General features: G+C 43.1%; 1 protein-coding gene across 6 annotated transcripts in view; it reads right to left on the bottom strand.

Annotated features, from left to right (window-relative positions):
* LOC126354343 (uncharacterized) overlaps positions 1-23,414 on the bottom strand; it is a 322,836-nt gene that overhangs the window by 196,011 nt on the left and 103,411 nt on the right. For 5 of the 6 annotated variants that reach the window (XM_050003914.1, XM_050003916.1, XM_050003915.1 and 2 more), the window contains exon 2: positions 2,298-2,388. The exons of the other annotated variant lie outside the window; for it this stretch is intronic. The gene's annotated coding sequence lies outside the window, so the exon portion shown is untranslated. The remainder of the gene's footprint in view (positions 1-2,297; positions 2,389-23,414) is intronic. 6 annotated transcript variants of the gene reach the window in all.

Raw genomic sequence — 23,414 nt, 5'->3', positions numbered from 1 at the left:
CTCTTTTAAACAAATGACTAATACTTTGCCTGGTGAGCTAATCTTCCTCAGTATTTCTCTGTAGAGTTTGTATTTCTTATTTGTATTTTGCAGTTTTGCAACCTTCGTGGAAGATAATGCACACACATCAAAAAACGTTTTGCATCGCCCCAGTTCAGTTCCCAGAACTCCGGAAGATAGACGTTGACTGTGGATATTATACCACAGATCACAGACACAGTCCCTACACGTCACTAAACCCGCCCAAAGATGTAAACAACCATGGATGAGCAGTGCCTATTAGACGGAGGGGGTCCGACAGCCGATCAATTCCAGTTATTCCACCAGGAAAGAGGTACACGGCTCGTGCTGTCTGTAGTTCAGCCATGCCTAAACGGTCAATACCGCGGTTCGATGTGCCAGAAAGGGTTCTCAGCAAGAAAGTGTCCAAGCGTTTCGGAGTGAACCAAAGCGGTGTTGTTCGGATATGGAGGAGATACAGAGAGACAGGAAATGTCGATGACATGCCACGCTCAGGCCATCAAAAAGCTACTACTGCAGTGGATGACCGCTACCTACGGATTATGGCTCGGAGGAAACCTGACAGCAACGCCACCATGTTGAATAATGCTTTTCATGCAACAAAAATGTTCAAATGTGTGTGAAATCTTATGGGACTTAACTGCTAAGGTCATCAGTCACTAAGCTTACACATTACTTAAACAAAATTATCCTAAGGACAAACACACACACCCATGCTCGAAGGAGGACTCGAACCTCCGCCGGGAGAGCCACACAGTCCATGACTGCAGCGCCTTAGACTGCTCGGATAATCGCGCGCGGCTTTCGTGCAGCAACAGGACGTCGTGTTAAGACTCAAACTGTGCTTAAAAGGTTACGATGCGCAACTTCACTCTCGACGTCCATGGCGAGGTCTATCTTTGAAACCACGACACCACGCAGCGCGGTACAGATGGACCCAACAACATGCCCAATGGACCGCTCAGGATTGGCACCACGTTCTCTTCACTAATGAGTGTCGCATATGCCTTCAACCAGACAATCGTCGGAGATGTGTTTGGAGGCAATACGGTCAAGATGGACGCCTTAAACACATTGTACAGCGAGTGCAGCGAGATGGAGGTTCGCTGATGTTTTGGTGTGGCATGATGTGGGGCCGACGTACGCCTCTGGTGGTCATGAAAGGCGCCGTAACGGCTGCACGATACGTGAATTCCATCCTCCGACCGATAGTGCAACCATATCGGCAGCATATTGATGAGGCACTCGTCTTTATGGACAACAATTCGCGCCCCCATCGTGCATATCTCGTTAATGACTTCCTTCAGGATAACGACATCGCTCGACTAGAATGGCCAGCTTGTTCTCCAGACATGAACCCTATCGAACATGCCTGGGATCGGTTGAAAAGGGCTGTTTATGGACGACGTGACTCACCTACTACTCTGAGGGATCTACGCCGAATCGCCGTTGAGGAGTGGGACAAACTGGACCAAGAATGCCTTGATGAACTTGTGGACAGTATGGCACGATGAATACAGGTATGCATCAGTGAAAGAGGACGTGCTAGTGGGTATTAGAGGTACCGGCGTGTTCTGCAATCTGGACCATCACCTCTGAAGGTCTCGCTGTACGGTGGCACAACATGTAATGAGCAGTTTTCATGAGCAATAGAAAGGGTGGAAATGATGTTTATGTTGATCTCTATTCCAATTTTCTGTACAGGTTCCGAAACTCCCGGAACCGAGGTGATGCAAAACTTTTTTTGATGTATTTTGGACTGATGACAATAGTAACTCGGATGCTGAAAAGAATGTAGAGAAAAAGAAATTCATGTGTACGGTGTACGATCTCAGGCAATATGAGAAAATATTCACTCATGCGAAATTGCGAGGAGGAAATGCAGAAGTTATTGCTCTGAGCTGTGCCTTACTTCAAGTATGAACCCTTCAATAGACATAAGAGCAAAAGTAAGTAACGTTTATTCAGATGATAAAACAACGTCATACGTCTCACAGCGTGGTGCGACAATTTCGTCATGACGTGACACCACTGCGACGGCTTGTCTACGAATACTGCTGTTTGTTTATTGAAGTTTTTTTTTTTCATTTGGGCCCATCACACCAATTTGACCTTCTATTCAAGAATCGTAGGTCGTTACTGCGAGTTCGTCTTTGGATTTGCACATAAATAGCCAATTACACTGAGCACAAACATATGATTTAGGGTGCATTTTTGAGTCTGAAAAATGTAATAGTCGAAATATGTTTTAATACTTGAAATCCTAATGCACTTACTTTCACTGACTCGTTGGCGAAACCTCCAGCTACGTTTTATGTGCTGTTCTCACTTTTATTCTCTTGAAACTGATGCAAGGCAGAGCGGTTACTGTAAATAGAAAGCACGCTGTCTAAAGTCATTATATACAAATTTTAAAAAAAGAAAATACTTGAAAATTGATACGTTACGGACTACGGTAAACTAATTTTAAAATATAGGGTGATTCTTGTTAACGTTTTAAAAGCCACCGAAGCTACGTAGATGACCCAAAACAATTAATTTAAGAGACGTGGGGCCGCAAATGTTCGCGAAATACCCAAAAAGCGGACGACAAATGTTCAAGATATCAGTAGATGTGGTACCTCGGCACACGTGCAGCGGTTAAGCCTATCGGTCTGTCGCAGCTGATCACCCCAACCAAAGTCAAGTATCCACGTCGGCGTGGTTTCGGACCTTTGTGCTCGACTTTAGCGCGTGGGTATAAGGGTCTGAGAACTGTGTGTGGCAAGCGGTACTATTTTGTATTGCGTAAGACAATTATGTTGTTACCTGAAGTAAATTTTACTGTTTTATTTAAAGGTCTTCAATGGTTTACTTCAAAGTACGGTACCAGAAAATCCTAGCTATTGCGTCCGTCACAGGTAAACGACTTTAAGCTTCCGAATTACATCGCTACTAGTAAATGAGCTACATTTTCTATTTTACATAAAGTCCGTAAACAAAAAAGAAAAAAAGAAGGGGCAAAAGGAAAGGAACACAAACTAAGAACAGCTTTTCGTTGATTACAGTGAGGACAAAAATGTTTAGCTTCTACGTATACAACAGATCACCCTCACTAAAGTAATTCGAAAACAGATAAGCTTGGTGGGGCGATGTGCAGCGCCGCCCCTTACCGCAAGGGTAGCATCGACAAGCACGAGCGCTGCACGTCTGGCGAGGTACGTCATCTAGTGACGTCACCTGTCTAACATTTGCCATCCACTTTTGGGGTAGTTCTCAACATTTGCGGCCCCATGAGTCCTACATCAAATTACTTGTCGCAGCAACATCTACATCACTTCGGGAGTTTTTAAACGTTGAGAATGACTCTATATACGTATTTATTGCGCGAATAGATACTGTTTGAGACATCCGCTAACATACGCACACACCATTCGACAGTACAGGTATCATAATTACTTAGCTCATTTTAGTACAACCTTAATTCTGATATATAATAAACAAATTTTAATACCAGACTGAAAGCGATATTTGTGAATCACATAAAAGCTATGGAGCAAAGCAGTGGGTAAATATTTTTTAAATACAAAACAGTATAATAAAGCTCTTGCTCTTATTGACATTGCCCCGGAATCATAACAGTATTTAATAAATACACTGAAGAGCCAAAGAAACTGATACACCTGCCTAATATCGTTAGGGCCCTCGCGAGCACGCACAAGTGCTGCAGCATAACGTGGCATGGAGCCGACTGATGTCTGAAGTAGCGCTGGAGGGAATTGACATCATGAAACCTGCAGGGTTATCCATAAATCCGTAAGAGTACGAGGGGGTGGAGATCTCTTCTGAACAGCACGTTGCAAGGCATCCCAGATACACTCAATAATGTTCATGTCTGGGGAGTTTCGTTGCCAGCGGAAGTGTTTAAACTCAGAAGTGTGTTCCTGCAGCCACTCTGTAGCAATTCTGGATTTGTGGGGTGCCGCATTGTACTGCTGGAATTGTCCAAGTGCGTCGGAATGTACAATGGACATGAGTGGATGTAGGTGATCATACAGAATGCTTACGCATGTGCCACCTGTCAAAGTCGTATCTGGACGTATCAGGGGTCCTATAACACTCCAAATGCACACGCCCCACATCATTACAGAGCCTCCACCAGCTTGAACAGTCTCCTTCTGGTATGCAGCGTCCATGGATTCACGAGGTTGTCTCCATACCCGTACATTTCCATCCGCCCGATACAATTTGAAACGTGACTCGTCCGACCAGGCAACGTGTTTCCAGTCATCAACAGTCCAATGTCGGTGTCGACAGGCCCAGGCGAGGCGTAAAGCTTTGTGTCGTCCACTCATAAAGGGTGCACGAGTGGGCCTTCGGCTTGGAAAGCCCACATCGATGATGTTTTGTTGAATGATTCGCACGCTGAAAGTTGTTGATGGCCTAGCATTAAAATCTAGAGAAATTTGCGGAAGGGTTGCAATTGTCTCATGTTGAACGTTTCTCTTCATTCGTCGTTGGTCCCGATCTTCCAGGATCTTTTTTTCGGCCGCAGCGATGTCAGAGATTTGATGTTCTACAGGATTCCTGATATTTACGGTACACTCGTGAAATAGTCGTGCGGGAAAAACCCCACTTCATCGCTAGCTCGGAGATGCTGCGTCCCATCGCTCGTGGGCCAACTATTACACCACGTTCGGACTCACTTAAATCTTGATAACCTGCGGTTGTAGCAGCAGTAACCGATCTAAGAACTGCGCCAAACACCTGTTGTCTTATATAGGCGTTGCCCAACGCAGCACCACGTTCTCCCAGTTTACATATCTCCGTATTTGAATACGCATGCCTTACCAGTTGCTTTGGCGCTTCAGTATAGAATGGAAGTGATATTCACGAAATAACTCTTAGGCTGCGGCTAAGCCAGTCTGCGACGTCACTTCCCTTCTTCCAGGAGTACTAGAACTGTAAGGTTTGCTATAAAGGGTATTTGAAGTGGGCAGAATAGGTGGGAAGTACCGATAACTTGCAGCCTTGAGTCGAGGAGCGAGGAGGTCTCAGGGAGCTCAGATGGTTAAAGTGCTTCTCGTGAAGGGTAATAATGAGGATTCCAGTCTCATTCCGCCCATAATTTTAACTGCTGAGACGGTTCTTGTAAAAAGTGATACCTGCAAAGTAAATCGTGATATTTCTAAGAAATGGACATTAATATTTCTCCATCAACTACCTAGTTGTGCCTCTCCTTATAATCTAATTGCCTGACCAAAGGTTGATTTGGTTTGCAGACTTAATTTTATTTACTCTCTGGTACTATTATTGAGTTGTGTGATGTAGATTGTAAACGCCTAACAGATATGCTTTCTCCTTATTCTCCATCATTTTTTTTCTATTCATTTAGATCAACTGTGGATCAAGTTCGTTTTAATCAGTTTTTCCTGGTACTAACTCTCGTTTGCTACTCTTCATTTGCGTCCTCACTCCATTATCTTGCGTTCGAGTCGTAGAAACTACTTGATAACAGGATTTTTTATCTGATTTCTTTGTTCTTTCCATTGCCATTTCTTCCTAAACCTACTATATATCGCCGAAATTCAGTTTTCTTGTTCACAAGAAAATGCACCTGATATGTTCATTTTCTCTGACCGATTCAACGTTGAGTCAGAAATAAATATATACATACACATATTAACAGAATCTTCCGTCAGTTCTTCGTAGAACAACATTATAATAAATGAAAAGAACCAGTTTGCTTTTGTTCTACAATACTGGAGAACAAAAGCAAACTCATGCTTTTCATTTAATATACATACACAAATAAAAATAAAAATCTGTAAGTAGTTTTTATTTTCTTGATAGTCTCAGATATTCCTTCTACTCTTCTGTGAAGTTATTGGCTTCCTCGCTTTATACACCATTGTCTTCTGTTCTTGGAGGTCTTTATAATTTTCAAAGAGTTTTTCACTACGCATGTCCTGTCCTCTGGATGCAGTGCTATCGTTACCAGACCTATTGAGCCATTTCTTAGTTCCTGCATAGTGTTCTATCGTCTGTCCCGTTCAATACACGTAACATTCAGTTTGCTATATGATAACGAGAATAAATATACCTTTCATGAAAATTAGAATAGGCCTATCCTTCATGCACCTTCAAGAACAACTGGTCTGCCCTTAACTCATCAAAAATTCCAGTAACTTCTCGTCGACTAATGTGTGTTTAATATTATGGATTATTATGAAGACTGGTAGTTTAGCACACCAGTTACACTCGTGCGTGTAAATATAGCGTCCTAAAGTGCATAAAGGCCCTTCTCCTTTGCTGTACTAATCAGCTGTTACGAGACACTACAGTTTATGGGAACGCTGTGGGTTTATGGAGATCAGCCATACATGACGTACGGCTGGTGACAGCTGTCAGTACTATCTGGCTGCTCCCTGCCAGATACTTGCGTCATACTCATAGCCAGTCACACGGGTCACTGGGATACCTGTCCGTTATACAGTAACTGCGACCTACTCCCCGAGACCCTGCACGTACGTTTCATACCAAGAGCTCTCTTTCCTCCACGCAGTTTTCTGGCAAAGTACTTCGAAGATCGGAACCGATCCTTTACTCCTAACCTTCATAGCTCTACCTTGGTAACGATTTTGCTACGCAAAAATGATGTCAGTAGTAAGTAGCTACTGGACACAATGAACTGTTTCATTTTACCCAAAAGTAGATGGGGTATTCTCATGGTGCTGAAGAGCGACATTATTCTTAACAGGATGTACCGTGATTCTAATACCAAATAGCGTCAGTGTACAGTGACAATCAGAAAAGTTCGCATTTCTGATATGGTTTTGTTATCCTTGAAATTTTATAATTATGAAGCCAATGCTACTGATTTTTAAACCACACTCGAAAACGTGATGAAGTAGCTGCGCTCTTTATTCCGATAAGGATCTCTAACACTTGGAAGGGGTAGGTCCAGGAAGGAAGACTTACCGGAATATAGACCATTTCGTATTAACATTAATAAGATCTGGCAGAGGCTTGTTATGTCATTTCCAAGCGAATGACTAGGACAACAGATCGTGTGGGTCAGGAGACATATTTACTGACGAGGTGATGCCACGCTGCACATCATCATGACCTGCGACTGTAGGATAACTAAAGCTGGCGGTCACTAGTCCATCGCATACCTATTCTCAGTTTCGTTCAAAAATTCGATTACTTCACGTATTGGATTTTAAGAGGATGTCGCTTCCTCCGTAAAAACCTCACGCAACAGAAAGCCGGTTGTTTAAATTTTCTGCTCTGCTTCTTTGACGGTAATCTACCGTAATCTGCAAATGACATTGGAATTCTATTAACAGTAATTGTAATGGGTTCAGGGCTACTAGGAGTTTTATATCGCTTGGCATGCTAACACGAACTAAGAACTCGTTATAATGGGAGCCATATAGACAAAGGATGAAAAACTGGAGTTTAGCTTTCCGTGGTTACTAGAGACGGAGCACAAGCTTGCAGTAGGTATCAATAAGTAACGAAGTCAGCTGTGTCCCTTCCAGACGAACCTTTCCGGAATTTTCCTGAAGCGACTTAGGAAACGACGGTAAATCCGAATCGAGATGGCCCAGCGAGGGTTTGAACCACAGCCTTCTCGAGTGTGTAAATTTCGTTCTTTCTCGTGGGCAGAGGTAACAGTTTTTCGTAGAATTTGTAAATTGGTTGTTTATTTACCACATACAATTGTAAAATTACGTTTGTATATTATTGTCTGCCGCGTGGGGTAGCCGCGCGGTCTCGGCCGCCTTGTCACGATCAGTGCTGCTCCCCCCGTCGGAGGTTCGAGTCCTCCTCGGGCATGCGTGTGTGTGTTGTCCATAGCGTAATTTAGTTTCAGTTAGATTAAGTAGTGTGTAGGCTTGGGGACTGGTGATCTCAGCAGTTTGGTCCCGTAAGACCTTACCACAAATTCCCGAATTTTCCTATTATTGCCTGTATCGCTTATAGTTTCTCAGAAACAGTCGAGGATAGACAAATTCATTTTCATTACTGAAACTCGTAGAAAAAGCTTTCGTCGATGTGAGATGTGGTTACGACGGAAAGAGATTGCAAGGGAGAAACATAAATCAAAGGCTATTGCATAGCGGATATACTACTAACGGTCACTAAAAAAGTGAAGCCGATTTAGCAGATGAACGAGATAGCGTTGGTCAACAGCACTGCGTTTAGTGGAAGTACGTTGAGAAACATGTGACCTTATTGTATTCTTCTCGGGTTCTTCCGTCGACGGGCGTTTAACGGTTTTCTGACGTTTCGCCAGCACGAAAAGCAGCGGGAGAGGGTGCACATTTGACAGTGCTAGCCACTGTCGCTAGAGAAGCGCCAGAAGAACGACAAAATGCCCGTTGATCTAACATCCGTAAAAGAGCACCAGCTGGAAACTCGTTAAGAAGTAGTTGCGAAAGGCTCAAGAACATTACATTAGGAAAAAATTGTAGTTTACCGACCCATCAATCGTGCATTGTAATGACAGGACAGTAGCCCACCTGGACAAGGACGTGGAAGCAAAGTGGTAGCGACCTTTCGAAAATGTCAACCAAGCGTTCGTCTGAAGTTACTTACAAAGACATGACGGATTACCTATGTTTTGAGGTCTGAAACTCGTTTTTCCAGAATGCGAGTTAGTGTTTTAACCTTTGCCCCACGTCACTCATTGTAAGTATTAAAAGGAGAGAAGGAAAATTAAGCCCAGTGATGATGTCATTACAGACGTAGCATAGGCTCTGATTGGGTAATCGTGGGGCGGTGAACCGTCCTGTCATGTGCTTTTCCCGATTCAGGAAATCTGCAGCAAATCTAAATGCGGGCAACCAGTCAAGGGTTTGAATGCTATTACTTTTGAGTGGAAGAATGCTGAAGATTATGTAACAAGGTCAGGTTATTCTGTGTTACAACTCTCACTGCGTTATACAGGGTGGTGCGTAAGTATGAAGGAAATGAAGAAATAAGGAGCTGAAAAGGACTTGGCATTTATTTCTAGTGTAAAAACTCAGTAAAAAATACTTTTATGTAAGATGTTGAAATGAACCCCTGCAAAATCAGTACACAGCTGTGCACGTCTAAGCACATTCAGATTCACCAGGCGTAAAGTTCGGATATACAGATGACAGCAACTTCACGGCTGATATTGTCTTTCAGTACCTGTACTTTGTATGGTCTTGTTTTATACAGTTTGCTTTCCAAGTATCTCCACAGGAAAAAAAATTACGTGTGGTTAGATGTTGTGAACGTGGTGACCATAAATGTTCGCTGATACTTTGTTCCTCAGTGAAGACATCATGCAGTCGTTCCAGGGAACGGTAGGACGTGGGCTTGTTGCAACATTTTGCTGGAAGAAGCAGCGTTGTCTTTCATATTCAGTGAGTTGGGCACAAAATGTATCAAAAATTTGCTTGTATGCAACCGTGTTGAGGGCAGTGTTAAAAATACATCGCTCCAATGATACACGTTCCTGTTACAACGCGTCACAAGCCGATTTTTTCATCATTGTGTCGCTGCTGATACACAATGTTAGGGTTCTCTGACGCTCAGTACCTCGTATTCTGTGAATTCACATGGCTGGAAAGATGAAACCACGCTTCATCACTCATGATGTAATGGAAAGTATCTGACAAACCATCGTTGATGTTATTCAGGAGGCACGTGCAGTAATCTACACGTTTCTGTCGCCCTCCCACAATTGCTGCACAACCGTCACACGGTATGGCTTCAAATTAAGACTTTTCAATATCCGCTGGAAACCCCTATTACTTACATGCCCGTTTTGAGCCAGTTTACGTATAGACTTCTTTGGGCTCTGAATACGTCTTCGGCGAATATCTGCAATAGCTTCTGCTGTACGAACTGAAAGAATTCTCTGGCGTTTTACATTTTGGACAGATCTGTAGTGACCGAATTTTTATAAAGACTCTGTATTTCTCTCTTTGCTCGTAGACCTCTATCTGGATACTTGACCCCGAAAATTTCCTTAATCGAGCCTGTTTCCACATATTCTTCGACAATTACAATTCTTTCTTCTATCGAGAAAGTCATTTTGCACACAACTAGGAGAAATGTCTAACTTCACTAATGAAATAAACTGAACTTCAGAAGAATGTTAACAATCGACTACTGCATAAAACTATACGAATTTGTAGCTTTTAACTCTCTTTCGGAAGTCGAAATATTGCTTTCGTATTCAGATGGGAGGACGACTGCTTTCAGCTGCGCCGCCCTGTGTAATGGACCAGAACCAGAACCAGAGAATGACGAGAGTCGTGTCTGATGACCGCAAAACAGGTCTGTTAATTAACGAAAGCTTACGCTATTGCGACATGTATACTCACAACCCACCGGCACCTCTGCGGTTCTGCTTCGTAATGCTGATTATCGACTTTCAAAATAAAAGAACTTGACATGAAATACTGAATTCGCCGAGGTAGAAAGCCATCAGAGTCACTTAAAAATAAAATAATAAAGGAAGCTAGAGTTAGTTTCGCTTGAAAAAGAAAGTTTTTTGCTTTAAACAACCGCTTTGAAGAATATAAAAAATTTACTCTTTCAATGCGAGAGTTAATGAAGAAAAGTGACTCAGCTGAACGTAAGTTTACAGCAAATTTTAATGACTGAATAATTGGAGAGTAAAATAAGACGCGTGATTTTTATTTGCACGTGATGAATACACAGTTATCTGAAGAACTTGACAAGGTCAGTGCATTTTAGGAGAAGAGAAGTCACAACCTGAGACGGCTGAACTGTTCAGCAAGTGCTTGTATAAGAAACAGAAGACTACTAATACTACACACTCAGTGTGCGGGTTCAGATGTACAACAATGGAACAGCGGACTATAAAGAAACCAGGTGTTACGATTAGCAGTGTTATTAGCATGCTTAGCTTTGATGTATGCGGGGAAACTGCGGATTCATACCCTAAAATACAAAATGCAGCCTTCTAGTAGCATATTAACAAGAAATGTGTCGATACATACAATATAATACGCAGTGCATCATTCCATCCCCATTCTCACAAATTCGCTGCTTTTAGCTCCATTATACACTGAGCAGACAGAAAAATTTAATGAAAATTTTTAAAAAAGATTAAGACTTGCTAAACACTCTGCCCAAAACAGTGGATACAGTTCATATGAGTGAATTCACTTTACAGTTAAGATAATGTACATTGTAATAGTGTATTTGGGAACATATTATGTTTCAATCTAGAGACCCATTATAATACCACATGCTGGAACGTCCATTTAAACGGGTACCAGCATTTGCTATTGTTTTTGTTGTCGTGATATTTGTGTTAATATCTTGTACAGAATTTACAAATACTTTCAGTTCTGCACATTTAAATGGTGTAAAGGATGTATCATGTAGTTGAGGCTATATGATAGAAGGCAAAGGCCATCTGCAAAATCTGGGTCTTCTGGATGTGTTCCATTGCCTCTCATTTTACCCATTACTTGTACCATTACAAGATTTAGTACTATGTTAAATAGCTCTCAGTACCAAGCAAGCCAGAATCTCGTGGTGGTGCGTTAGCGTTCTCGCTTCGCACGCCCGGGTTCCCGGGTTCGATTCCCGGTGGGGTCATGGATTTTCTCTGCCTCATGATGGCTGGGTGTTGTGTGATGTCCTTAGGTTTAAGTAGTTCTAAGTTCTAGGGGACTGATGACCTAAGATGTTAAGTCCCATAGTGCTCAGAGCCATTTGAACCATTTGAATCCACAAGAAAACAATTGCTCTTGTCAAGCGCATGTGTGGAAACTATATGTGCCAGGTTCAACATCAAGGTCTGCTTTCAGATTCAGTAACAGTGAAAACAGGAGCTAAGCAAGGCTGCATGCTTCCACCGCAGCTGACCTATGTATGTAGTAATTAAGCCCCACACGTATATAGTAATTGAGACACCTCACCTCTGTATCATCACTCCACCCAAACTCCGTACCCTGTGATGACCTACCTATTCCATCCCTTCGAACACTGCATCCCATTAGAACTAAAGGACTGTTAATATGATATACAAGTATCAATTCTATTTATGGTAATGTCTGAATGATTTTACTGTAAAATTATAACAAATATAAATGACTAATGTTTGAAAACTGTTATAATGTCAAAGCCAAATATGCACCGTACTGGAAGAAAAAGAAAATAAATGTAATAAAAATAAATTGTAAAACCTATGGCTGAAAAGGGATCATCCACACTTCCCCAGAAAGTGATGTGAATGACATCATCGAAACGTCTCGAAATTTGAACGCACCAACCTGGATCGAAGCCCGAGAAAATTTCGACAAAAAGTTTAGATACCTGAATATTTAAAAGTAGTTGTCAATCTTTGCACAACTTTGAAACTGACTAGATATTTTTGTAGCTTTTTAAAATCCTGGTTCGTTATAGATGACTGCATTATTTGCCAAAAAGAGGTTGGTACTGATATTGTTTGGCACGCCGTTAAGATGCAACTTCATTATGTCATTGCTTAGAGAGAGCCACGACAGTCGGACAAGCGGGCTGCCAGTTACGAAATTCCAGTGGCAGGCACTGTAACACATCTACCTCAACGTCCTGCGCTCCGCCGACTGTCTTACGACAGGCTGAGTTCCTCCACACCAACTCCTGGAGTAGCACTTTCTGGCGTACGTGACAGGAAGCACGGCTTTTTCACACAACAACGCCACCCCAACAGATGTATTTGGGCCTCTAGCCCAGCCGAAGGTCGCTTACACCGGGGACTTGTCCCCCACCACTCAACTGTAGACCTGTCCTGCCTGAATGTCAGACTGGACTAATGACGTGTCTACCGCTGTCGCCGTGCTGTATTTCAGCTACGGTCCTGACTTCGACTCGAGCATTGGTTCCTATGCAGTCTCGGTGCCAGCTGGCAGCCTTCACGGTCCGCACCGGTTACTAGATGCAGTTTCAGGCCTGCCAGCGCCCACTATCGTGATGTTTCTAGGCTTCGAACTGGTACCATTCCAATGGGGGCGTCCAACGCACGACAGTACCTAATACTGCATCGAATCTGGAAAACCTCGGTTCAAGCCTGGCCACACAGGACCTGGTTAGCCTCCTCCTGGGATACTGGCAAGACTTGCTGTTGGCCGCCTCTCCGCTACTGATATGTGCCGCCACAGCCTGCCTCAGGAAGCCCACCCTGCCGGCTGCAGTATTAAATACATACTGACTCCTCTGCGTTTCCTAGTCACGGTCAGTGACCAACTTTATTATATACAAGGCGTTGGCAACAACACCTGTTGAATCCTGTCTTGTCATCGAATATGGTGTATCTAGGAAATTTCTCTCTCTGATCGCTAGACAAACAGCTCAAACAAATCTTATTACTGAGTTTTATTACGAAAAGAAAATGAGAATACTTAACTTAGTGTTAAACAGATGTGTCGCAAGCAAAGGGTGACAGACAAAATAAGAAATCTCTTCAGTATAAAAATTCCAATTTTGAGCCATACTACTGGCCATTAAAATTCCTCCACCAAGAAGAAATGCAGATGATAAACGGGTATTCATTGGACAAATATATTATACTAGAACTGACATGTGATTACATTTTCACGTAATTTGGGTGCATAGATCCTGAGAAATCAGTACCCACAACAACCACCTCTGGCCATAATAACGGCCTTGATACGACTGGGCATTGAGTCAAACAGAGCTTGGATAGCGTGCACAGGTACAGCTGCCCATGCAGCTTCAACACAATACCACAGTTCATTAAGAATAGTGACTGGCGTATTGTGACGAGCCAGTTGCTCGGCCACCATTGACCACGTTTTGAATTGGTGAGAGATCTGGGGAATGTGCTGGCCAGGGCAGGAGTCGAACATTTTCTGTATCGAGAAAGGCCCGTACAGGACCTGCAACATGCAGTCGTGCATTATCCTGCTGAAATGTAGGGTTTCGCAGGGGTCGAATGAAGGGTAGAGCCACGAGACGTAACACATCTGAAATGTAACCTCCACTGTTCAAAGTGCAGTCAATGTGAACAAGAGGTGAGCAAGATGTGTAACTAATGGTACCCCATACCATCACGTCGGATGATACGCCAGTATGGCGATGACGAATACACGCTTCCAATGTGCGTTCACCGCTATGTCGCCAAACACGGATGCGACCATCATGATGCTGTAAACAGCACCCGGATTCATCCGAAAAACTGACGTTTTGCCATTCGTGCACCCAGGTTCGTCGTTGAGTGCACCATCGCAGGCGCTCCTGTCTGTGATGCTGCGTCAAGGGTAACCGCAGCCATGGTCTCCGAGCTGATAGTCCATGCTGCTGCAAACGTCGTCGAACTGTTCGTGCAGACGGTTGTTGTCTTGCAAACGTCCCCATCTGCTGACTTAGGGATCGAGACGTGGCTGCACGATCCGTTACAGCCATGGGAATAAGATGCCTGTCATCTCGACTGCTAGTGACACGAGGCCGTTGGGATCCAGCACGGCGTTCCGTATTACCCCCCTGAACCCACCGATTCCATATTCTGCTAACAGTCATTGGATCTCGACCAACGCGAGCAGCATTGTCGTGATACGATAAATCGCAATCGCGATAAGCTACAATCCGTCCTTTTTCAAAGTCGTAAACGTGATGGTACGCATTTTTCCTCGTTACACGACGCATCACAACAACGTTTCACTAGGCAACGCCGGTCAACTGCTGTTTGTAATCGGTTGGAAACATTCCTCATGTCAGCACGTTGTAGGTGTCGCCACTGGCGCCAACGTTGGGTGAATGCTATGAAGAGCTAATCATTTGCATATCACAGCATCTTCTTGCTGTCGGTTAAATTTCGCGTCTGTAGCACGTCATCTTCGTGATGTAGTAATTTTAATGGCCGGTAGTGTACATAGAATGTACGACCAAAGTAATGAACTCTGACGCTTCTCTCTAGTTGCTAGTCTTCTAGCTGCTGTAGAACTGAGCCGCTGCCGGTCGGGCGCGGCGCTTATGTCCTCTTTGCATAGAGGATGCTGCCCTCTCTTTGTCGTCCAGGAGAGGGGTCGGTCAGCGTGCAGTTGGCTGACGTCTTCTTCAAAGCCCTCTCTGTTCTCTCGTTCCCAACTGGTGTGCCGGCACTTGACTTTACGCCGTAACAAAACCTATTTACCTTCAAAGGGCTTTCTCTGGCTTCGTCACTGCCACAGAACACGCTTTATCCATTCTCAGAAGTCACACAAATTTGACATGCTGACAACTAGGTGGGCAGCTGTTCAGCTATCCTTGGGTGAGCACTTAGCAACCATTAACCTGGAATGCTACAGCTCGAACAACAAGGGTCACAGCACACTTCCCTGGTGTATGCCTTGAAGTTACTTGTTCTTCCAGCGATGGCCCTTCATCCATAACCCCGTTACGCAGGTGGAGTATGCAGTGTTTGCTGGGCTCAATAGAAAATTGAGAAAGGAGGTCAAAAAAATATAAACATGTAAGTCATGAGAAAACTACTAGCTCTTTACGGTCAATTTAAGATTTTCCCAAGTTGATTCACTGACAGCGGTGTAACTTGCTACTTTTCCATAAGTTAAAATATTTTGCCATACTCTAAAGATAAAATAAACTTTTCATCATGACTATTAGAAAACGAAAGTTCGTTTTACGTAGGCGGTTATATAGACACTGTTTTACACAATAACTGTTAGTGAGAGAGATCTGTTTTATAGCGACAGTGAGAAAATTACGCTATGGAAGGCAGAAAAGAAAGAAAAATGCCGCATCTGTTGACGGTGGATATAGGGAGTTGCAATACTGGTTGTACAGTATGTTACACAACATACTCGTCTTCGCTTTTGAGAAGGTTGTGAAGACATTTGTGATACTGAATGGCACAGTTTTTTTCTTCCCTTTTTTTCGTCACTGCAGTACGGGAACCTTCCACATGTGATTGTACGTAAACTTATTGTTTCTGTTGTAAAAAGTGTAACTGTGTATCACTTCATCGGGTGATGCTAATAATAATTATTGACGTGTTTAATTTTGGATGCGTACTTTTTAATTTTATGTAATTCTTTGTAGTAATTACATTAAATGTAATTAGCATAGTGAACTGTTTATTATACGAGAGCCAGTCAAAAACTGACTGTCGGAGAGTCGAAGAAAGTTGTGTACATGTGAGAGTTCACGCAAACACAGATACAAATATAGTAGCGAGTCGGTGTCGTGATGGAATGCAGAGGAGGCCAAGTACTACCGAACATTTAAATTTCGAGTACTTTGTGGGGCTTAATACACTATATACACCACGTAGGAATTAAAATCGGTAGGTGTGATGTAAACTTGGAGCAAAAAAAAAGACTACAATTTCAGAAAAAATGGATGATTTATTCAAGAGAAAGAACTTCACAAACTGAGCAAGTCTGTAACGCTTTGGACCACCTCTGGAACTTCTGTGAGTAAAAAGAATCTTTTGATTAAAAACTTTTGTAACTGTGTGTTAAACACTTGCCAATAAAATATTGTGCCATACTCCTGGCAAATAAATTTATTTCCGGCAGTTTCCGTTCAAAATTTCTCTCACTCCACCTCCCCCATAGTCATTGCCATACCGCGTGTAGCACCTTACGAGGCACACACTATTTGATTTAATATGCTGCTTCCTTCGCACAGTTTTTATGGTAATGCCCACTAAGACAAGAAAAAGACACACAACGAAAGAATCATCCGAATGGGACGAAATTCGGTAAATGTGATGTACATACAGAGGATAACACATGTTTACAGTTTCAAACTTAAAAAAAATGGGATGATTTATTGAGGAGAAACAGCTTCACAAATTGAGCAAGTCAGTAACGTGCTCATGCAAGCAGTTATTCGGCCTGGCATTGATTTATACAGTTGTTGGATGTTCTCCTGAGGGATATCCTGCCAAATTCTGCCCGGTAGGTGGGTCAGATTGTTCTTAACCGGCGAGAGATCCGGCGACTTTACTGACCACCGTACAGTTTGGCAAACACGAAGAAAAGCCGACCGTTGTGGCCGAGCGGTTCTAGAATCTTCAGTCAGGAACCGCGCGACAGCTGTGGTCGCAGGTTCGAATTCTGCCTCGGATATGGATGTGTGTGATGTCCTTAGGTTAGTTAGGTTTAAGTAGTTCTAAGTTCTAGGGGACTGATGACCTAAGATGTTAAGTCTCATAGTGCTCAGAGCAATTTTTGAACCACGAAGAAAAGCAGTAGAAAGTTTTGCGGCGTGCGGACGGGGGTTATCTTAGTCCAGGATAGCTTGCCATGAAGGGCAACAAAACGGGGAATAGAGTGTCGTCGAAGAACTGTATTGTGAGGGTTCTGCGGATGGCAACCAAACGTATCCTGCTATGATAGTAAATGGCACCCCAAACCATCACTTTTTCGCTGATCGTCATGACTCAGTACGAAGTGGGACTCTTCACTGAACACAATTCTACTCCAGTCAATAAGATTCCAGGACCAAGACGTGGCTGGAGACGTCCAGGGGAGTGGTGAGATACCGACCTGATTGTCACCTGCCATACTGCTCCACAACCAGGAGTGATGGGCTGGGGTGCAGCTTCTTTTCTTCCGTCAGATAGAAAGACTTACAGGCCAATATGCCTAATAAACATCCTAGCAAAGATTCAGGAGAAGCTATTGTGTAAGATCTCTCAGGGGTATGAGCCAATACCAATTAGGCTACAAAACTGGTAGGTCAATAGATGATGCCATCAATTCGGCCCATCACATTGTTAATACTACAACACAGAAATACTCAATGGCAATAATGATTGACATTGCCGGGGCATTCAATAATCTCTGGTGGCCTGCAATGTTTCAAAGGTTAGAATATCTGGGCGTACCGCAGTCACTGTACAACAGTTTCCTAGACTACTGTAAAGACCGACTGGCTGATGGACAGCTGGAAAGCAATTAAAAGAATTACCACAGGCTGTCCTGAAGGGTCGATCTGCGGCCCCATCTTCTGGGCATAACAGTCGAACCCCTTCTACAACTTCTGGATGGGGATGGCAGGTCAGACGTAATTGTCGCCTACGCAGATGAACTATTAGTTTTAGTCACTGCAAACAACAGAGCCCAGTTAGAAGAGACAGCCAGTGGAATTCTTCAAACAATTACACAATGGTGTCACAACAATAAACTCAGGATATACGAAAACAAAACAACATACACATTACTGAAAGGACCACTCCAAAGGAATCCTTCGGTTAAAATTGGGGACACAAACATCAAACGAGCACACGTTACGAGCGGTCTTGTGGTACACTTACATGAAAATTAGAATTTCCAAAAACACATAAGGGTAACAACAAACAAAGTAGAAAAAATACTACACAAACTGATGATGCTAAATACTAAACAGTAGAGACTACCTCTAAAAGTCATACGGACATACCACTGTGCGCTCTTCGAATCAACACTCTGGCACAGACAGAAACTGGTCACCAACAGAGCATCGGTCAGACGAGGGCAGTGAAGTGTCCTACTAAGGCAACCTGGAGCCTTCGACACCACTTCAGTGGATGTATTGTGTGTGGTGCTCGGAATATGCCCCACAGATGTCACGAGCAAATACAGAGCTGCAAGGTACTGGTTAAAGATGGGGAGACCAGATAAGGCACACAATAACTGTTGCGACAATAGAGATGATACATCAGCCTAAAAGTTGGCGTTTGGATACATGGCAAGATGAGTGGGATGTAAGTGATACGGGACGTAGACTGTACGACTTCCTCCCTGACATATGGGAGCGGTTGAGAATGAGACATATCGATCCCAGCCGCGGTATGGGACGGACCTTATCCCACGCACTTAAACCGCATGAGCCTGAGGCAGAAACTTACATGCACATGCGGGGAAGAAGGTTCCCCAGAACACACTGTCTTTTTCTGCGGCCAGTACGCGAACAACAGACGCACACTACACTTAGACTACACAGAAACAGACATAGATATATACAAAGCACTAAGAGACGAAGAACAATGGGCAGAATTTAATGTATTGACCAACAGTATTTCAAAAACAACACATTACACACGACGTAACAGAAATGCCTATGTGCAACGGAACAACAATCTCCAGAGATTAGACAGCGATACCCACAGTAACACCGAAAACAGTGACAATGAGGAGGAACAGGAGAAGGAAGGAAGACGAGATGTGGCAGTAAATGAGCATAAGGTGCTGGAAATCTAGCCAAGAAATCACCAAATGCTGCACGTGGATGGGCACCTAAAGTTAATACAGGCCGTTGGTGGGGAGGCTTGCGTGCCTCAGCGATATAGATAGCTGTACCGTAGGTGCAACCACAACAGAGGGGTATCTGTTGAGAGGCCAGACAAACGTGTGGTTCCTGAAGAGGGGCAGCAGCCTTTCCAGCAGTTGCAAGGGCAACAATCTGGATGATTCACTGATCGGGCCTTGTAACAATAACCAAAACGGCCTAGCTGTGTTGGTACTGCGAACGGCTGGAAGCAAGGGAAAACTACGGCCGTAATTTTTCCCGAGGGCATGCAGCTATACTGTATGATTAAATGATGATGGCATCCTCTTGGGTAAAATATTCCGGAGGTAAAATAGTCCCCCATTCGGATCTCCGGGCGGGGACTACTCAGGAGGATGTCGTTATCAGGAGAAAGAAAACTGGCGTTCTACGGATCGGAGCGTGGAATGTCAGATCCCTTAATCGGGCAGGTAGGTTGGAAAATTTAAAAAGGGAAATGGTTAGGTTAAAGTTAGATATAGTGGGAATTAGTGAAGTTTGGTGGAAGGAGGAACAAGACTTCTAGTCAGGTGACTACAGGGTTATAAACACAAAATCAAATAGGGGTAATGCAGGAGTAGGTTTAATAATGAATAGGAAAATAGGAATGCGGGTAAGCTACTACAAACAGCATAGTGAACGCATTATTGTGGCCATGATAGATACGAAGCCCACACCTACTACAGTAGTACAAGTTTATATGCCAACTAGCTCTGCAGATGACGAAGAAATTGAAGAAATGTATGATGAAATAAAAGAAATTATTGAGATAGTGAAGGGAGACGAAAATTTAATAGTCATGGGTGACTGGAATTCGAGTGTAGGAAAAGGGAGAGAAGGAAACATAGTAGGTGAATATTGATTGGGGGAGAGAAATGAAAGAGGATGCCGCCTGGTAGAATATTGCACAGAGCACAACTTAATCATAGCTAACACTTGGTTTAAGAATCATGAAAGAAGGTTGTATACATCTAGGAGAATGTGGTTGAAATTGTGAAACACTTTGTTATATATATTTCTAATAATTATAAGCGCGAAAAAGAAGAAAATAATTTCTGCATTGCAAACAATGGATTCAGGAAAGAAGTTAGTTCTTTAACTGCTATATGAAAAGCCCCCCATATAGAGGTAACTAGGCGGATTTGATGTTTCCTGACTTTCGAAAAGCCTTCAATTATAGTACCCATATTTTCTAGGGGAAGTATATTAGTACGAGATATATAACCATGTTAATGACTGGACTAAGCGGTTTTGATTAACAGAACGCAGAACATCATCCTAGATTGGTCATCATCCGTAACAAGGAATCAATATTTTTCGTATTAATGATTTAACGGTAAACTTTGGTCACAATTTTAGATTTTTGCAGATGAGGCGGTAAGGAAGTAATGTGTAAAATAAATGCAGTCAAGTAAAGTTATATCTCGACAAAGGGTTAGACTAATACAATTCTGGTAACTGCTTTAAAGTCTTATACGGTATGTGAAGTACTGCGACTGACGAGAAGCAGAAAGGTAGTGGACTTCGACTATATGATTAACGCGTAGCAACTACAGTCAGTAGTGTTATATAAATATCTATGAGTATCATTGTGTGGAGATACGATATGTACGGATGACATAGACTGAGATGTCTCTAAACGGAAGGGCGGCTTCGTTACCTGGTAGGATTCTGTCAAATTGCTGTTCCCCTGCGAAACAGCTTGCGTATCAAATACTTGTGAACGTAATACTGAGTTTTAGTAAACTGCTCGTGTGATATCCATATCAGGTCAGACTAACAGGGGGCATCCAGTGTGTACGAATAAGGATGGAGGGGGGGGGGGGGGGGGTGATATCTCACAAACTTGACAAGAAAGGGCAGAAGAAATGCTGAAAAACGATAAGCAAAGGCATTTGAAGAAAATTGCCTTGTATTTGGGCGAAAAAAGTTTAAATAAACCAAAGTGCCGATTGCGTACTTTATTTGAATCAACAAAATTGAAAATAATAGTATTGTCGATCAAGGCCGTAACTACGAAGATTCTTCTCTCTCTTATACGTGAATCGAGGAACATCAACGAAGATTTAGCAGCATCTCACACAGATGCTTATAAACAGTCTTTCTTCTGTCATCCCATAGGCAAATACAACGATACAGTAGAAACTATCGTTTGCCAAGCACTCTAAAATCAAAAGAAAAGTAACGAACATCAGAGTTTATGTCCCGACGACAACGAGGTCATTAGCGTGGGAGCACAAGATCGAATTTGGGATGGAAAGGGAAGGAAATCGGCGATGTCTATTTTCTGAGGAACCGTTCCGGTATTTGTCTGGAGCGATTTAGGGAAGTCACGGAAACCCTGAATCTGGCTGGCCGAATGGGAAATTGAACTGTCGTCCTCTCAAATGCGAGTCGAGTGTGCTCAGCTCTAAAATCATTCGGTACGTAAAGTGTCATTGCCCGATGAGTAACCATCACGAGATCAGACCTTCCCTCATGCTGGACAGCAGAAAAGTATTACAAAGTTTTTCTCGCAACGAAATACTTTGAATATTGTAATTGGATTCGCTACGTTTCATTTTACGTCATAAGGTTTAACATACTGTCAATGATCATGTGCTTGTGAGAGAAAAGAAAGCTAATAAATGGAGATCATAAATGATCACTCTGCCAAAATCGAGGTAACAGGAGACAATAGTCAAGGAAAGCAATATGCTAAGTTAGCGGCATAGGAATGCGATACGTAAGTGGCTTCTTTATTCTTCAAGGAACAAAAATCGCGTCTGGAGACTTCGATAAAACTGTGAAAACTTCCGTGAGCGTAACGGCAGCAGGCCTTGGAAATGGCCACTCGAACAGTTAACGCTGAGGCATAGCTTTGCCGTCTCGTTCAGTAAGCAGGCGATCAGGTTGAGGGACTGAAAGTAATGACACTTTAATGACGTCGTATAATATTTCATTGTGACACCTTCGAGCTCTCGAACAAATGTCGCCTTCTTACCAGCAACACTGTCGCGTTTAGTCGAATATGATCAGCCCGACCTTGACTGCTAGGAGCACAGATGAAAGGGAGTCGGTCATCAACAAACTGCTGCGGTAGACAGAGCAAATCATCCCTGAGATGTGGACGCAGTTACTTAACTAGGGATGGAATCCAGAGAGCTTGCAGGCTCGCCGCTGTGTGCGAGGTGAACGCTCGGTCACTCACTGTGTTACGCAACGAGCAGACTGGACTGCAGCTTGCAGACGAATGCGTGCGCGTAGGATGTGATGTGGCCGCTGCGGTGACTCGCGGCTCCAGTGACATGCAGCGACTACGCTGTTAGGCAAGGACGCAGTCAAAGGGAGGGGGGGGGGGGGGGGGTCGGAGCATTCTTATCGTCTAAATAAAATTACACACGACCTATTTTCCGTCTAGTGAAACTGAAAGATATTTCGATTTTCAGTAATACGACGAAAAAGGGTTTTGGACTATCTACAGCCGCGCGGGAACAGCCGAGCGGTCTTAGGTGCTGCAGTCATGGACTGTGCTTCTGGTCCCGGTGGAGGTTCGAGTCCCCCCTAGGGCATGGGTGTGTGTGTTTGTCCTCAGGATAATCTAGGTTAAGTAGTGTTTAAGCTTAGGGGCTGATGACCTTAGCAGTTAAGTCCCATAAGATTTCACACACATTTAAACATTTTTGACTATCTATAGGCAGTAAGGCCAACGACAGATTTAAACAACCTATACATCCACAGCACTGTCAGCTATTACCCATACCTATTTTAGCCATGTCTAATTGTTAGTCCCGCTTGAGCTCATTTGTTTTGTTAATTAATTCAGTTTTTATTTGTAGTTGAATATAACGTAAGTGCTACCGTTTATTAATTTTGTGCTAACTATGGACAAGACAGTAACAAGGAAGAAGAGGAAAACCTATTCTGATTCGTCCGCTAGAGTTATGCTAAGTTAAAAATACGTAGGCACTGCTATAATAGCCCAATTACCTATCTGTAGCAGTTTAATGTTAGTAATGCATTCATTATTTGGGGGCTGGAAGAACTTTGGGGTTGCAATTTTTCAGTATTTCACATGGCAGTGGAGCGGTAAATATCGTTACAAATAACACTAAACGAAAATTGGTGCATAAAAATACACTTGAATGTGTCTGTGT

This window comes from Schistocerca gregaria, chromosome 3 (assembly GCF_023897955.1).
Source record: "Schistocerca gregaria isolate iqSchGreg1 chromosome 3, iqSchGreg1.2, whole genome shotgun sequence".
In the NCBI taxonomy this organism is placed as follows: domain Eukaryota; kingdom Metazoa; phylum Arthropoda; class Insecta; order Orthoptera; family Acrididae; genus Schistocerca; species Schistocerca gregaria.
Note: the sequence above shows the minus strand (reverse complement) of the source record. Positions and strands in the feature narration are given on the sequence as shown.